Below are 17228 nucleotides of genomic sequence, written 5' to 3'. Positions count from 1 at the left end.
TGGGTGATCTTCAAGGTCCCTTCCAACCCAAACCATTCTAGGATTCTATGATAGAGATATACTGATTTATATATTCTTCTGTATAGGTATAGCTGCGAATATATATATATATATATATATATATGCATTTATAAAGCTATAAAGATTAAAAGCATATAGCCATAAAAACATAGATATAAAATGGCCAGGCTGGGGTCCCCCACTTTACCATGTCTGGGGTGGGCAGAAACTTCACAAGGGCAGAGGGGGACCAAAAGGGTGCGGGCATGGAGAAGTCGGAATGTGCCCAAGGGCTACAGATGCCTCCAAGGAAGCCACCAAAGGCCCCCCAGCACAAACCCTGTCACATGCAAAGATTTGCAAAGATGAGCCCCTGCATCCGAGCCCAGCCCAGAAGGATGACAGGAGCACTGAGGCAGACTTTGGGCTTTGCACGGGGCTGCAAGACACAGGCAACGCTGCCTGCAAACGTGGGAAACCAGAACAAAATGCCAACTTCAGAAGAACATGTGTCTGGGCACAATAAGGAAAAGACCCAAAGGAGATCCCCCGAAAGATGACATGAACCAGAAGAACGGGCCCATGAACCACAAACTGGATTTTGAGGTCAGTGTCGCACAGAGATGGCGGGTGGGGGAGCTCCCTTTCCCCGTGGTTGTGGGGCATCTGACAGCTACCTGTAAACCATTCTGGTGCGCAGGCTGGTGCTATATGTGTTTCCTTGTCTTTCAGTTGATGACCTTATTGAACGTTTCAAAACAGCTTATCTGTACTAATTAATGGCCTTGTTTAACTGTGTGTTTTGCTTCAGTGTCCTGTGAACAGTTGCCACAGCCTTCTCAGCACAGCCTGCACCTGTATGACCACCACCCCCTGAGTTTGGACGGTCTCTATCATAGCACCACCGCCAGCGCTTTTATCACCGGCATCCTGCTGGCTTCTCCTCTGTACCAGATAATAGTCATGGTCTTTCAAGTCTGCAACACCCCATTGCTTTTACTGATCCACTTGCTGTGGTCTCTAAGAGCACGGTACCACTGTCTGTGCCCCAAAGCCCGGGTCTTGCTGCTTTTGCAGTCCTCGGGACTGTCCACCAGGACAGCCTTGATTGCATGCTTGGTCTCTGCCTCTTATTTGTAGCATTGACCTGAGGACAAGGAAACCCACATAGCACCAACCTGCACCCCACCATGGTCTTACGGGTAGCTGTAAGATCCCTCACAACAAGAGGATTTCCAGCAGAAGCTGGTGGGTGCGGCACCTGTCACCTCTTATCTTGTATATCAGCGGTACCGATACTACTGACTGACGCGATATGAAAATAGAGAGGGAAGCAATGCTTCCCTGCAATCAAGAGGCAAAAACTGATGTCTGCAGACCCCCTCCCTCCTGTACCCGGTGCCTCTCTCTCACAGCCTGAGTCAGGTTCCTCCTCCAATAGCTATTGAAAAAAAGAAAGGACTGTTGCAACTCACCTCCAGGCTTGGTCCTGGTGAGAAAGTGCACCGTGAAGGTGAGCGCTGAAGTGGATGACACAACCAGGAAAAGAGGAGAAGAAAGGGGAGTGCAGACGCAGGGAGGGATTGGCGGCGTGTTCCAGGTGTTCCTCCACATCTTGAGCTGCGCGTGCCAGTCGCTACCACCAGAAACACGTCACCCAAGAATAAAAGCTGTAATAAAGCCAGGACAGATTCCTCTTTGACAAATTAAGGAACGATCAAATAAAGCAGCCTAGATGGTGTTTGTGGTTAAAGCATACCTTACCACTGAAAGCACCTCTGCACATGCACTAGTCTGCTTCTTTTGCCAGTCTCAGCCCACAGTATTTGCTTGTGATATGCTTTCTTCTCCACCTTGTGTCGCAGGAGGACAGCTCTGTTTGGGAAGGTTGAGCAAAGGTGGCATGGAGTAGAGGTGTAGGCATCAGGTCTGCAAGTCCCCCTGCCAGCTAACGGGCTTCATGGCACAGCTGCCTCCATCCCCACGCCAGGCCACATCTCCTTGTCACCTTTCCAGGATCTCGAGCTAAAGCACATCTTGGGACTGGTGGCTTCAGCAATCACCATGAGCTTCAGAGTAGATGAGCACTTGAGCAAGACTGTCTGGGGGATCCCTCCTGTGTCCAACACCGCAGACCACGCTTTGGAGCGTCTCCAGCGCAGGTGAATAAGCATTGTACATCACGGTCTGTGGACATGGAGAGGTTGTTTGTTTGCTATGGCCGGAGTGAACTGATCTTGCCTCGAGCTTGGCTGCACTTGGCTGGGATATAAAAAAGCCATTATGTGTTATTATCAGGCTTAGATATATTCACTGTAAATATGGATTGTTTGTCTGTAAATAAATTCACAGAAAGAGTTTTAATGCAGGTTTGGGGTGTTTTGGGTGGGCAAGGGAATTGTAAATGGGCAATACAGCGTGGAAGATTTTACATTTCCAGGACTTCTACCAGCAGGTGTGTGTTTCCTGGGACAGAGTTGGAGGTCACCTGAAGTGTATCCAGGTGCCTCCTGCAGACTTGGGAGCACTCCAGCACAGGTGAGAGCAAAGAATATACCACAGCATGAGGGATGGAGGCCATAACTCACGGTTTGCTCACCCCAGGGTGACCCAGGCAGCCTGAGGTCTCATGGCTCCTCACCTGGGCCTGAGAAGGTACCAGCCATTCAACTGCTCTGCCTAGAAATTCCACACTTGAGAAACTGTGACTTCTCGCCTTTTCCCCATGGCACAGGCTACACCTATACTAGTAACTTAAACAATACAAGGGCACAGGCTCTGGAATTAATTCACCTAGAGGCTGAAATATGGAATGGTCCATGGCCCAGCTTTGGCATGATCCAGCTAGCGCTATGCCAAATGTGATCCAAGTGCAATTTGGGAGTTACCAGGGCAAGCAACCATTCCCTACAGGTAGTCTGCATGTGGCCACTCCTTGGTGGCAAAACGATTTCTCTAACATGAACGTGGCCCAGCCATGTCCAGGTTAGCCTCAGGAGAACAGACTTGTCCTACAGTCATGAAGTTCAGGCGTTAGCCAGCTTTCTTGCTGAGGGTCCATGAGCTCTGCAGCCAGCAGCACAAATGAAGACCCTGCATGCCCAGATGTCCCCAGATGCAATTATACTCAAGGCTGTAGAGGAGAAAGAAGATTTGAGTTCCCCAGCACCACAGGAAGCCCTGAGTTGAAGGATCCTGTAGCACCAGATAAGAGGCTTCAGGCAGGTGAAAAATTCAAGACTTTTGTAAACCCTGAAAACCTGTAGACCTCTGAAACCCAGGACCATAAGGAACTTAAATTCAGCAGGGGTAATTAATGTAAATGAAACAAATAAGCAAGTGTGGGGAAGCCATGGAAAACAGTCACAAAGCTGTGGATTGAGAATTGTTGCAAGTGGCACATGTGATGTGAGGTGACAGATCACTTAGTCCAGAAGGCGATGTGAGATTGTAGCACAGACAGAACAAAGAGGCTGTTCAGGTAATAGACTTGGCAGGACCAAATGCAGTTGACATGAGACATTGTTATATGATGAATAGTCTCAGTTATCCCTACATCTGAAGACAAATAATGCTGTGTTTTGGAGAAGCTTCCTGGTTACTGCCTGTGCTGACCCAGCGAGTGACAGCGGAGCTTCGGATGCTGAGCTCTCGCCCAGGTGAGCACACGAAAATGCAAGGGCTGAACTCCCTGTGCCAACGGGGCAACTGTCGGTCACCCAGGGATGCTAGCAGGTGAACAGCTGAGACCATTTACCTTCAAAGAGGTCACCAAATGCCTTTGCATACGCACTGGATTTGTCTACATTAATAAATAAATGCACCAGAGACTAGTTTTTGTCCCTGAGGCCAAGTGACCCCGCTTGACTCCCATCCCTGCTGCTTCTCAGTCAACTGCAGCCACATTCAGGAGTTTTGCTGGGAATGGTCTCTGCCCCGGGCTATCCTTGGACCACGTCTAGATGCTGTTTGAAGGGCGCTGTTTGGCATGGGCTGAAATTGTGCCAAGGTGCGTGCAGTACAGACGATAATGGGGTGATGTTTAGACCTGTGCCCTGGCTCCATTTAGTTTCCTGTTGCATATGTAGCGTGTGAGGAAAAGCCATAACCCAGGGCTACAGCGGAGGGGTGAGTTCTTGGAAGCATTTATCTAATCAGACTCCTTGTCCCAAGAAAAGATGGAGGCTCTAAGAGGACAGGACACATGACTCACAGCCCCATCAGCAATATATCTCTGCTAGTATCAAGGCATTTAATGTTTACATTAAAATTAACTGGGAAAAGGGCTCTGCGTACCTCCAATTCCTTTGAAAAGCTTCTGCAGAATCTATAAGGGAACAACACTACATTTCCCTGTTCGTCGCTTTGGGCTGACTGCAAAGAGTAAGAGCAGGGCAAAGCAATGGGAGGAATGCAGAATTCCTTTGCGAAGGCTCACCAGGGAGCTCTGCCCGGGGCACTCACAGCTGCGGTCTCCAACTGCTCCCTGCTCATCTCTTGCAGAACATTTTATTGAGGCTTTCCAGGAACAAAGATATTTTGGGAGATAATCATCACTAGGCAAATACCAGCATGGTCCTGAAGATGCAGCTGAGCTTCAGTGGGTAGGATGGGTAAGTCTTGTCCAAACACAATGACTGTTGATGGTATGCGCCATCGCCCTCAGCCTTTTTGCCTGCATAGACATAAAAGTGTCAATAGGCACTCTCACCCTGCTGAATTTCTCATGTAGTTTTCCAACATAAGGGAGGATCAGGGAGATGGGAGGAGCCCAATCCCAAACGTACAACAGGTCCTAAGATGCTGAGCATGTTGTTTGTGCCTCACCGTATAACCACGTGCCCTGGCTGGCATCCAGCAATGGGTTTCTGATTGTCTAGGCTAGACCCACCTCATGGCCCAGCCCAGTAACAGCAGAGCAGAAAGATGCAGCCACCAAGAACAAATTTAGCAATGCCTGATCCAGAGCCCTTTAATGGGAGCATGAGGTTGGCAGCCAGCCCTGAACACCAGCAGCCCCCCAAACCCTGCACCCCCTTAGCCATCTGCCTCCCTGGGTGGGCCAAACCTCCCCACCGCCGTCTCTCCACAGACTCCTCCATGGATTTGCTCTATCTGTATTATATCACCAGTCCTGTGCATTCACCGGGACCACAGCTCCTCCTGGAGAGCAACACCACCCTTCGGCATGGGTCCGACTCCTTGGGGGAGCCCAGGCCAAGTAGCCCCACTGCTGCTCCCCACAGGCTCCAGCCTCCAGGAGAGTGGCAGGGAGTGGTGCAGGAAAGTTGTGAACTGTTTGTATTCCCAAGAACATGCTATTTCCTTCTAGAGAAAAAAGAAACAAACACCACAATCGCTTGTGCTACACCCAGAGCTGAACCACGCCAGAGAGATGCCAGCACTAATGTCCCTGCTTGTCCAGGCCATGTTCACACACAGCACTGAAAGGCTCCAGTGTTCTTCTGGGAAGGAATCAAGTTATTTTTTTCCCCATCAGCTTTGGGAATCAGAGATGCTATGCATCTCCAGCATGCCCAAGTGCATCTGTAAATCAGCAAAAAACCCCTCTGTTCCCTATGACAATTTATCCTCCCTTCCCTGATTCAATAGCAGCCCAACACATGGTGTGCTGCTCCCCCCCAGCTGTCCCCATTCTGCCCGTTCCTTGAAATCATCAAGTGTCTTTCCCAGGTCAAGAGCCAAGATCCTACATTTCTCAGCATTTAGTAATCAGCATGCGGTGACGTCAGGGTAGGATTTCAGCAACTGCAAATAGTAACACCTCCAAAATCCATCGTGGTACAAACAATCCAAATAAACAGACTCAGATACTCAAGTAGAACAAAAGCTACGCGGGAACATAGAAACATCCCTGGTGGTGAGGGAGGGCCTAATTTTTAAAAGTGATCATTCCTAGCACACATGCAATCTGAATGCTGCCAACAGACAGCTTTACAGTTTAGAAACATTTCTTCCATCTCACACGAACCCATCCCATGTCAGGCTTGGAGAGAGGAGAGGAAAGAGGGAGCAACCATACTCTTGGCTCTGGGAATTTGCTTTCCTCGGCTTTGTAGAACTAGGTGGTGAGGTCAATTTTCCCCCCTCCCTTGAAGACTTTTCCAGCCTGTGCCTGGATATCCCTGATGGCTTTTGAAGTAAGGGACAATCACTGTGAGAGTTGTTAGGGCTCATGGAGTCCCAACAGCTGCTTCAGCCCCACTGTTCTCCCCAGTCTATGCCCAGCACATATGAAGTGCCCAGAATCTATATGCTGAATGATACCACAAATCTGCTGACTGGAGGTCAGCCAACTGCCCACTGCCAACAGCTTCACTGCTTCCAATGAGTTTCATTACATCTACGCTTCTGTTCCCATTCCCAGCCCAACTTGGATTCCCAGCATCCTATGAGGATATGGACTTGAAAAAAGGGTACGGCAAAGTTATATCCACAGCTGCAGAGCAGCCTGGGAGCAGAGGGCTCTTTTTGCTGAAGATGTTATGAATAAACCATCAGCGAACTTGGAATCCCACTGCCTCATTGTTTAGTTTGGTTCTGATTTGCTTTTTGCCACATTTCCTAAAGAAATGCAGTCTGTGACAGTGCTACAGTTCAATATTTCGCCTACCCAGCATCCACATACTGCTGCTCCCCTGTGTCCTATGTGCCTGCCTTCCCAGGGAGTCACTACCGCTCCTCTCATGTGAAAAGTCCTGCAGGAATCTCACCACTGCTGTATCTTCACTTTCACCTTCACTTCTTCCCTGCCTTTTTTTACATCCAACACAGATGCTCTTCAAGATGGTTTCTACTGGAGAAAACAAGATTTGACCACCTCTGTGTTCAAAGTTATGTTCGACATCTGGGGAAGGCTCAGGGGAGTTCACAAGACAACAGCTATTTCATAGGTTTATACTTTTTATGATCAGGAAAGACCACTGCATCCTCCAGCTGGGCATAGAAGGACATTAGCCACACAGGGACCAGCTAGCTAAAACACACCTCCCCAGGAGGTATGAAGGTAGAGTTGGGGGCTTTTGTCTGGCTTTAAAATTCAGCAGGTGAGGATCTAAGCTCTTTTTTTTTCCCTCTCTGAAATCCTTCCGCACCCACTGCTCTCATCCCATAACATTAAGAACGTGCTGTAACCCAGCCACAAGTGGGGATGGCAAAACAGAGCACATTGGGGCATTTCAGAGGCAGCTCCAATGCTACCCATAGCCCTGCCATCGCCCCAAGCCTCCACTTCAAAACAGAAGGTAGATAAGATATTGCCTGCTAATGGCTTTCCATATAAATATTAGGACCTTCCCTCTCAACCAGTTTACTCTCTGCAGTGACCCCCTCGCCGGGGTCACAGGGAATGGGAAACTGTGGGGGGTCCCCAGGTTTTATAAATGAGAGGGTTTCCCTGCATAGACACGTACCATGAGGCACCCAGGAGCCAAAGGCACTGATTAATGGTACCAAGAAGGTCTGTTGTAGGGGAGCAGCGTTGGAGCAGTGCTGGGGTGGGATTACCGAGAGATTTAACAGTTCAGGTGGATTAAGGGTGATTTGTCAGTTGTCTGCCATGGGTCTCCACAAAAAAAAAAAAAAAAAAAATTAAAAAATGGCCAAGGGCTGAAAATCATTTAGCAGGAGAGCAGGAGACAAAAATGCAGTCATTCCCTTTGGGTTTGATGAAGTTGAGGTTTGAATGTGGGTCCAGGTACCTAATACAGGCTGATGGGTGGATGCACAGTTGGTCTGAGGAGTGGGTGGGACAGAGGGTACCTCCAGCAGCAGCTTGCCATCTCCTCCGCTCCACCACGTGCAGGTCCCATCGGCTGCCTGAGCCCCTCCATGCCCAGTGGCTCAGCTATAGCCACTGCGTGGGCAGGACCCTGGTGTCTCAGGGGCTGCGATGACAAGTCACAGCTCCCCACGCATGAGATAACAACCCAAAACAGAGAAGAGGAAGATTGGGTCTTACCAGACACTGGCCACATGCTCGCAAAGCATCCTTTGGAAAGGCTGAGCTGCACCCTGGAGACAGCCCGCTTGCAGCTGATTCCAGGTCTCCAGCTGCACACTTTGGTTGCCAGAAGAAAGCAGATTTGGGCACTGACCCCCGGTATGCACAGCATCTATTTTTTTTCCAAGAAAAGACAAAGTGGGGGTCCAGAAGGGAAAACGTAATAGACAAGTAGCTGGAAATGTAACTAATAAAATTATAATGAAAACCACGCTAGCAACACATCTCTGGTTTCAGAGGAAATCTAGATAAACAAATAAAGGTGCAGTTGAAGGACCACAGGTCTCAGATTGTAGAGAGTAATGCAGGACACACCGCTCTCTAATTTGACTCTTGCAGAGAGGACCATTTTGGAGTTCCCTGAGCATGCTTGACTCAAGTTATTTCCTCAAGCCTTCCCTAAGGATGGGGCAGACGTGGAAGAGCCAACGAGGCAGCAAACCACCCTCCCCCAGCTAATGAAAACCAGCACCCCGGCAAGGGTTTGTCAGGAATACACAAAGCAAACCCCGATGGAACGGGAGCGATTCGGGGAGCTGGGGCTGGGCAGGCACACTCCCACGCCAGGACAGCTCCCAGCTGCAATCTGCTGTGTGGAGCCTTGATTAAAACAACATTTCTCTACAGGGTTGATAAATCCGTGGTAACTCCAGGTGAGCACCATGGGCTCAGCCCCTAAAATCTTGCCCAAAACCAGCAGCAGGATGCCCCGGGAAGGCTTTGGTAGAGCCAAGGATCAGCCAAGGTGTCTTTCCCACTTCCTGAGCTCTGATTTGGGGCCGGCCAGGGGGCTGTGTTTCATTTATTTCAAAATGCTTCATTTTGGGCTGCAGCAAATTGGGCTGGTTTGCTGTTTATTTTTGCATTGTACTATGCTGTCCTCAAGTTTCTAAACAGAAGTCACTTCCAACCCCAAAATGGAAAATGTTCCTCTTGCAAATGGAAAATGCAAACATTTCCATTGTGGCCACACAGGTTTTTTTCTCCTCACCCCACTAAAATCTTTCTGTGTTGAGAAATCCATCTCCAGTGACACTTGGCTGAAAAAAAAGGCTTCAAATCAGCCTTTCTAATAACAACTTTGCAAAGCCAAAGCTTTCGGAAGCTGCTCCCAAGCTGCTCCAAGGTGCCTGCTCCCAAGATGACCACCTCTTTGCAGAGCCTGAGGGAAACACCCTGCTCGTGGTGCCCATCTCAGGTTTGTGCCAGGGATAGGACAAAATTCAGGACACACAAGATCTAACAAGCAGCAAATTTTCCCAGCATTTGGCCACTGTTGTTTGCGAGGAATGAATGGCCAAGAGGAAATCTGAAGCTATTTTGGCCATTAACAATACAGGGGGGCCACCTCACTTATCTGCTTACAGATTGACCAAATCACCCTGCTTTTTGATGCTTCATCTCCCACCATCGATCTGAACCAAGCTTCCCAGCCCAAGCGGGGCCCCGTTTGCACACTCCCTCCCCAGGACCATGCTCAGACCTGGCGGCAGCGTGCAAGGAGGCTCAGCTGGTTCCCATCCGCGTCCTCCCAGCAGCTGCCCCCAATGAGCTCCAGATGTGGGACTGGGTGTGCAAGAGTGCGAGGCGCTGTGCTAGAGGGAGAAGGCGGAGGCAGCTGAGGCTGCTGCTTTTATCTCCTTCGCTTTGTTTATGAAAAGAGAATTAGCGCGTGGTTGCCAACAATTTACTCTGGCGAGGGCGCTCCTCCAGAAATACTTTTACTGCCATCACAGTGAGCGGACATGGCTCGCCTTCCATCAGCTTTCTCACCGCCAGCCGGAGCTGCCGATACCCGAGACCCAAGAGTGGCCACTCGTTGCTGGTGAAGCTGCCGCTTCAGCCCATCCCAGCCTCTTGCAGTGGGTCCGTATGGATGGGTGGCCAGGCCGCCAGGAGCAGTCACAAGGAGAGCAAAGCCCACTCTGCTCAACCACCTTCCCAGAGGTTTCTCCTCCTTGGGCACAGAGGGTCCAGCTGGCTTTGCCTTTGGGGTACCCCAAAAGCTGTGGCATCCCATGAGTCACATCCCAATTGGGATGCAAAGCCCTGCAATCCTCTGGGCACGGAAGGTGGCTGTAAAATAAGCATGATGGGCTGCAGGAGGCTTTTCCCCAAGAACGCGCATCACAGAACTCAAGAAGGCACCACTGTGGCAGCCTTAGGGAAGAGGGATTCAGGATCTAGTATTTTAGAGCAAAACTTCACCCTCCGAGTGCTTTGAACGATACAGAAGGCTGGCAACAAGCAGCACCCTCAGGCTGCAGAGCATGCCCTTGGACAGGCAGTTCGCTTGTGCTGCTGTGCCGCCCATGAACGTCATGTTTCGGGAGAGCTCTGCTGGATTGCGGCAGGATGGGAGTCCAAAAACTGGAAGAAGCTGAAGCCCCATTTCCCAGCAAGATGGGGTTGGTGTGTTTTCCCTCCCAGCACTGCATAGGCCTGCTGATAGATAATTGGATTAAGAGCGAGCCAGCATCTGCTCAAGGTTATTTATTGCTTTTAAGAGGCGAGCTTTATTTGGAATTATTTTTGTCTTATCTTATTTTTGGTGCCTGTGTTGGGTCTGAGTTATGGAAATGTCCTGGATGCACCAGCACCCCCTCTGCGTGGCGTCAAATGTTTGCCAGGCAAAGGCAGCCCTGTGTTAGCCCTGGGGAGACTCTGGCAGGAGCCTGCCTGCTCTATAGCTGATGCGAGCATCCTCCCACACTCCCTGAGCTGGACCACCGAGCTGTTTGCCAGCACCACCATTAATCACCCTCCCCGGGGAAGGTGCTGTGGGGTGAGGTGCCCCATGGGGGATGCTCTGCAGCCCTGCTAGCCACCCGCCATGCCTCCTTCCTATGCCACCAAGGGTTTGCAGGAGGAACTCCTCTAGCTCCAAGCGCCCATCCTATAGATGTTTCGGGTGCTTTTGGCATTCTCCAAATCAGCTGCCACTGCTTTACGGGCTCATCTGGGAGCTGCTTTTGTACAGAATAAAAAGAAATCACAGCTGGATTGAGGGCAAACGGCAGGAGCTTCCAGCCAGGGCAGAGGGCTGTGCACACCACAGCATTTGGCCCCAGCTCCTGCTGTCATTTCCTTCCCACTAGCTTGAAAACCCAGCACTGGTTGGAGGAAGACTGTGAGGATTCCTGCAGATGCCCCAGCACTTCCCACATGCCCATGGGACCATGGCATGGGGCTGGGAGGGAGTCAGGACCGTGGTTTAGGAGAAGGATTGGTGAGGGACAATGCCAATACCTGGGCTGGATGATTCTCATGCCAGAGCCTCGGTGGGCAAGTCCCAGCCCACCGCCCTCCCATGGCAGCACAGCACCAGCGATGCCCAGATGCTGCTAGAGCTGGAAGTAAGAAAAGACCTACCCATGTCCCCTTCCTCCAGCCAACGCTCAGCTCTCACTGCCAGAAAGACCTTCCAGTCCCAGTTCCTCCAAATTTTCCCCTCCAGGACCCTCCAGTGGTCAGACCAAAGGCAGGGGCTCAGCAGGACTGGGGCTGGACCAGGGCTGCTCCCAGCCCAGTCGAAAGACACGGTCACATCCACGAGGTGCGGCCGTGCAAAGGCAAGGGGAAGAAAACGCAACCGGGACCAGGCAGGGATGGGCAGGGCAGTTTGTGCCTGCGGGGGTACAGGCGGGTGTGTGCTGGCAGCTGTGTTCAAGGCACACGTGTGTGCATACATGGTTAGAGACAGGCTGCCCACACTGGCATGTGCTGGTTGCACGCGTACGTATGCACTTCCCCAGACGTGACATCTGAAATCCTACCTGTGATACCTGCGGCTCACCAGCCTCCTCCTCCCAGCCCTGCCCTGGCAGTCACCCAGACCAACGCTGACACGTTTAGGATGTTTTCCTCCTCCCTCAGCTCCAACAGGCCGTGCTGCCCTGTGGCAGTCCATCTCCGCAGCAAAGATTCCCCATCTCATCTCGGCTGCTCTTTGCAGCTCGTGTGCAGCTTCTGATGACCCAGCTTCAATGGGGTGACCCACAGCTTTGATTTTGCTGTGCATTTGTTTTCCAGGGGGAAATTCATGAGGTTCTTGACTTGTTTAAAAAATAAAAAAAAAAAAAAAGAGATTTAATTAAAGCGTCACCTTGCTGCCACGCTTCTTAGTTAGAATTTCAACTGTACCTGCACACACGGGTCCGAATTGCCACAAATGGGTGCTCTCTCCACGGATGAAGCGATATCCAGGTGTTTGTTTCAAACCATCACCCATCCACAAGCTGGGTCAGGCGAGGTTTGCCCCTGCATTCCCATGGCCAAGGCGGCAGCAAAGGTTTGCCAGGGAGGTCTCCAGTGTCCCCCACGATGCTCCGCCATGGTCCCTGCAGCTGAGGACTCACCCCAGGTCAACCTCCGGACGTCCCAGTACAACAAGTCCCCACTTATGCAGGCAGCATTGGCCACATGGATGTTTATCTCTCCCAGCCTCCCTGCAATTTCTGGAGAAATGAGCTGTCCTGGCGGTCAGGGGACACTGGCGCTGCAAGCGGAGAGCCCAGGCTGGATCCAGACACTGGACACCTCGACCAGCAGCGGAAACACATGCATGTAATTTCCCAGTGCACAGAAACACCCTTTGGGGCCATCCTCTTCACAGAAGCATTTTTCCCTTACTTCATCATTCTAAATATTGAGGATTTTTTCCCTCCAATTCAGCTGCAAGCCCTTTTCCATGACACTGCTGCAGCACTGGTGGGAATGAGCTGGGCCAGGAGCCCCCCCTTCCCCAGGAGGCCGGGCCAATTCTTTTACTCACTCTTATTCACTGTGACTCTGCCAAGAAGGTGCTCAGTATTTTACAAGGCCCACAAGAGCCCGTCTGCCCGGAGATATGATTCAGGACAGCTTCTTGCATGGACTGGCATAAAACCAAACTTTTCTGATTTAAGCCTATCTGTTTGGAAAGGGATTAAGCAGAAATAAGCAGCTGTTTTGCAGAATAACAGTGAGAGCGCAAGATCTGTGCTCTTGCTTGGCTCAGCGAGACCTTCCCGGGGAGACGGATCCTAAATCACAGCAAGAGGAGCCCATCCCGCCAGGAATTCCTTCCCCAGCACCGGGGAGGATGAGGCAGCAGTGCGAGGGGAGCATTGTAATGGGTTTGTTTGGGTTGTTTTTGTTCCCCCTGCTCCACATGGATTTTAGTGGAAGTGTTTTACAACCCTTTAAAAAAACGAAGCCCAACAGCCATCACTAAAGCATGTTTTTTGTCCTGGGGAGGAGGATCCCCTCTACCTGGCAGAGAGGGCAGAAAGGGTGGGAGAGCAGAGCCAGTTTAGGACACGGCTCTCTGGGATGCTGTGGGAAGGGCCTCCCACTCCGAGCTGGGCTCTCCCTTCGGAAAGGGCTGTGTGGTGGTACCCAAGAGCAAAGAAATCCCTGGGTGAGGAGGGGGCGACAGTGGCACCCAGATTTAAATGGTTTCGATGCAGTTGTGGCACCTGGCTTTGCAGGGGTTAAAGCAAACAAAGAGCAATTCAACGGCGGGTGGGTGCTCAGCCACCCAAGAACATCATCAGCGCAAGATGGGCTCCTTCGTCTCCGCTGAGCAAGGGTAACGGCTGCGGCTTCCCTGAGCTCAGAGTGGGGTTACGCTAAATCCCATCACCCAAACAGGCTGAGGTCGTGCGTGGTGTTAAATTTAGCAATGTGGTGTTAAACCGCGAGGGCTTGCCTGTGCATCTGCATCTGAGGAGCATCTCCAAAAAGGGTTCCTGCAGCTCCACGAGCTGAATTTATGTTGCCTGCTGAGAGCTGAGGTGCTTTTTCCTTGGGCTATTCCTGAATAAACCAACAGCGGAGCAGCATGAAACTACAAAGAAAAGAAACTGTTGCTGCAAAAGCTGGAAAATGCCACTTACTTCCCACTGAGCGTGAACAGGCACAAAGACCTGAGCGATGGAAAAGCAGCATTTTTCTTTAAATAGCTTACTATAATTGATAGTGTCTCGGTCTGCTCTGTATAGCTACTGGGAAAAGCTCATGCCAGTGCCAGACCATCTCCTGTACGTACATCTGTGGTATTTGAAGGCTGCAGCGAGGCAGAGCTGAAAGAATAAAAACTCTTTGGAGAGGAAAATATATTTTCAGATTGTCAGCTGCACTCGCTCAAAATCAGTTATAACCTCACTCCACATGTGGTGGCGTTTTAATGAATTCCCCCTTCCTCCCGGGACCATGCTCTAACCTAATTCACACCAGCAAAGGGTGTTTCTAGCTCTGCTCCAGCCAGCTCCCTGGGCGCTCCTGCCTGACGTCAGCGGCAGCAGAGTGAGGTCCCAACACCATCCCAGGGCTGATCCTGCACAGCCTGCGCTGCCATTTGCACTCCCAAAACGGGAGCAAGATGCTTCTCCTGCTGGCACCCACCACTGCTGGGCATGGGCTATGAGGACTCAGGCCCTCGAGGCGTCAAGTTTTACTGGGGTATAAAAATGTGGGTAACTTGGAGCAGAAGACAGCACATGATGTCTCTCCTTTTCTACATTCCCCCCCCCCCCCCCCCCCCCCAAAAAATGTCAAAGAGTGAATAGTTACACACAGCCCTGTCTTCACAACATGCTGCTCACAGGGCTGGCGGTTGGGGCTGGTTTGGGGTTTTCCTCTTCCTCTTTGGGGGATATGGCTAATTTTGCAAAATGCGTCACCAGCCCATGGACAAGGATGCTGTTTTACCTCTTAAAAATGCCTTCTGGTTCCATGGCCACGTCTCCAGTGAGCATAAAACGGCATCATGAGATCTGCAGGCTGCGGAAACCTCCATGAGTCACATCAGCAACCAAAGGCACTCAAGTCCTCCCCCAGAAATGGAAGGACCCTCTGCCATATCCCGCTCACCCTGAACTCATCAGCTGGCTTCTCCGGTAACACATACACTCACATGTCATCAGGAAGGAATTTGTGCTCTTTTTGATAATCAGAGATGAATCGGTACAGCAGCGAAATCCTCAGACCACAAAGAATTTCAGCAGCCTCCTGCTCTCGTGTGTAGGCTGTCCAAGGACCCGCTCATTCCTGGGCATCCCCGGCCCCACTCATAAATCAAAGCATTCCAGTCCCGGTTTCCTCTATGCGTCTATGAACACTCACAGAGGTTTCTTCTTTAGCAAACTTAATCTGGGCAATTGTTCAAAAATGTTAAAATTACCTGCTCCTTTTATGATATAATGACAGCCTGTGGAGGCATAATTTAGCCCAGACCTGAAGACGTCTGTTTTAAGGTTAAAAAGAACTCCAAGCTAAACTTTATCCAACAGCAGCAATGAAAAATCAGCTTGCCCGGTGTTAATTTTGGTTCCTCTCATTAATGAAGCCATGCAGGATCGCAGCCAGGGGGCTCTGGCTTTGCTTTATCCCAACTTCACATATTCAGTGCAAGGTTTAATCTGTTTCATGACACCAGATCCCAACAAGGATTTAAAATGATGTGATTGCTAACCTAACTTGATTCCCATTCCCATCACCTGCCCTCGCCCTCATGGGGACCCTCTGGCTCGAGTCTTGCATGCCAGGAGGCCCTCGCAGGCTGTTCTCAAGGTCATGGCTCAGCTCAGGGCTTGGAGAACAGGTTAATTCCACCAAACCCCATCTGTCTCTACCATTGGCCACGCATCAATCACCACAAGGTCCTTTAAAACCTTAAGTGAAAAGGTCTCCGGGAGGCCAAATCAATGGATAAACATATTAGTTAAGAGAACGCATAGCTATGCTACTGAAAGAGAGAGACAGTTTCTGTCAACACCCACCTACCCAGAGATGTGCCCAGGAGCCCCAACCCCACGCAGGTCCTGCTCCCCTGAAACGCAAACCCTGCTTCACCCCTCCAAGCACTCAAAATCCACAGTCAGGGCTGGAAATCTTGGCTGGGACTCCCACAGGGAGCCCCTCGAGACCCACTGGCAGCAATGAGTCGGAAGGGGAGCAGGAACCAGCCCCACGTGCTGGGGCACACCAAGCAGACCAGGGGCTGACGTAGGCTTTTGGCTTGTTTAACCTGCAATTCTCTGCTGAAGTGGCTCTTGGCAGCCCCCAGGTCCTCGTGTGCCATCAACGCACAGCAACATCTGCCACTTCACGACTCCTTCCCATCACGGTATTTCCAGGGAACTCCAGTGCAGGGCTGTCGCAGGGAGAGAGTCTCAACCAGGACGCTGCTCTGAAACAAATGCAGAGGGAATAGCTCATTCCTACAGGGATAAAAAGGAAAGACCTGTTAATCCAGGCTGCAGGGGATAGAGACAGGTATTCCTGTGCTGTCGGTGCAGCTGATGGGTTTTGCATGAACGTCCCCCCTTTCTCAGGCTGGCCCCACCACAGCGTGGGACCAGTGCCTGCTCAGAGACCCGCAGGCAAGTGTACCAAAGGGACATAATGACAACCACGGGGAGCAAGCAACATTTTCCCAATCATCTCATAACATCCACTCCCAAAATCTCATCCAGGCAGCGCATCCTTTTCCAGGCTCGTGGTGCTGGTGAGCAGCAAAGGAGGCTCCCAGGGATGCAGGGAGCCGTTAGCCCCAGTGGAGCCCAGTGTCCTGCATGGCAGCGGCAGCAGGGAACCACTCGCCATCTGAGCGGGGCCCTACAGACAACCCCCCAGTCCCCTGAGACATGGGATCCCGGCGCCCCGTCCACCACCAGCAGCCTTTCCTGCGCAAAATGCCTCAGATCTGCATCCAACACAGCAGGAAAGCCCTCCGGGAGGATATTTCACGTCGTCCTACTGTTTTGGATTAGACCCCAGCTGCCTCCTGAGCTGTTTAAATTTACGGGTCTGAGAAGTGAACTTTCCACCCAGGCAGGGGCTTGCCTAGATGAGGGGCTGAGCAAAGGGCATTGGGTTCAACACCTCCTTGAGATCAGCCAAGGGCCCATTACAGATCTGATTCCAGCCAGCACCAATCAACTGCCCTCCAGTTTACTCTCCTTTGCATCCTGGATGCCCAGAAACCCTTTGGCGTGGGTCCTGCACACAAAGCAGCCATAGCACAGGGGTTTTTCCACATTTAAATAGTGAAATGGGAATGAACAAGGATCTTTTACCCCAGCCTGTTAATTTGGTTCAGGTTAGGGTAGCTTTCTCTTCCCGTACAGACACTGACTGCTGGAGAGGTCAAGCTTACAGAGAAGAGCTGCTGTTGGCACCTCTTTGCAGCACCCTCTGGCTCTTGGCAGGGAGCCAGGGA

The sequence above is a fragment of the Nipponia nippon genome, unplaced genomic scaffold (genome assembly GCF_047370975.1).
Source record: "Nipponia nippon isolate SJK-2023a ecotype South Korea unplaced genomic scaffold, ASM4737097v1 scaffold_31, whole genome shotgun sequence".
NCBI lineage: Eukaryota > Metazoa > Chordata > Aves > Pelecaniformes > Threskiornithidae > Nipponia > Nipponia nippon.
Note: the sequence above shows the minus strand (reverse complement) of the source record.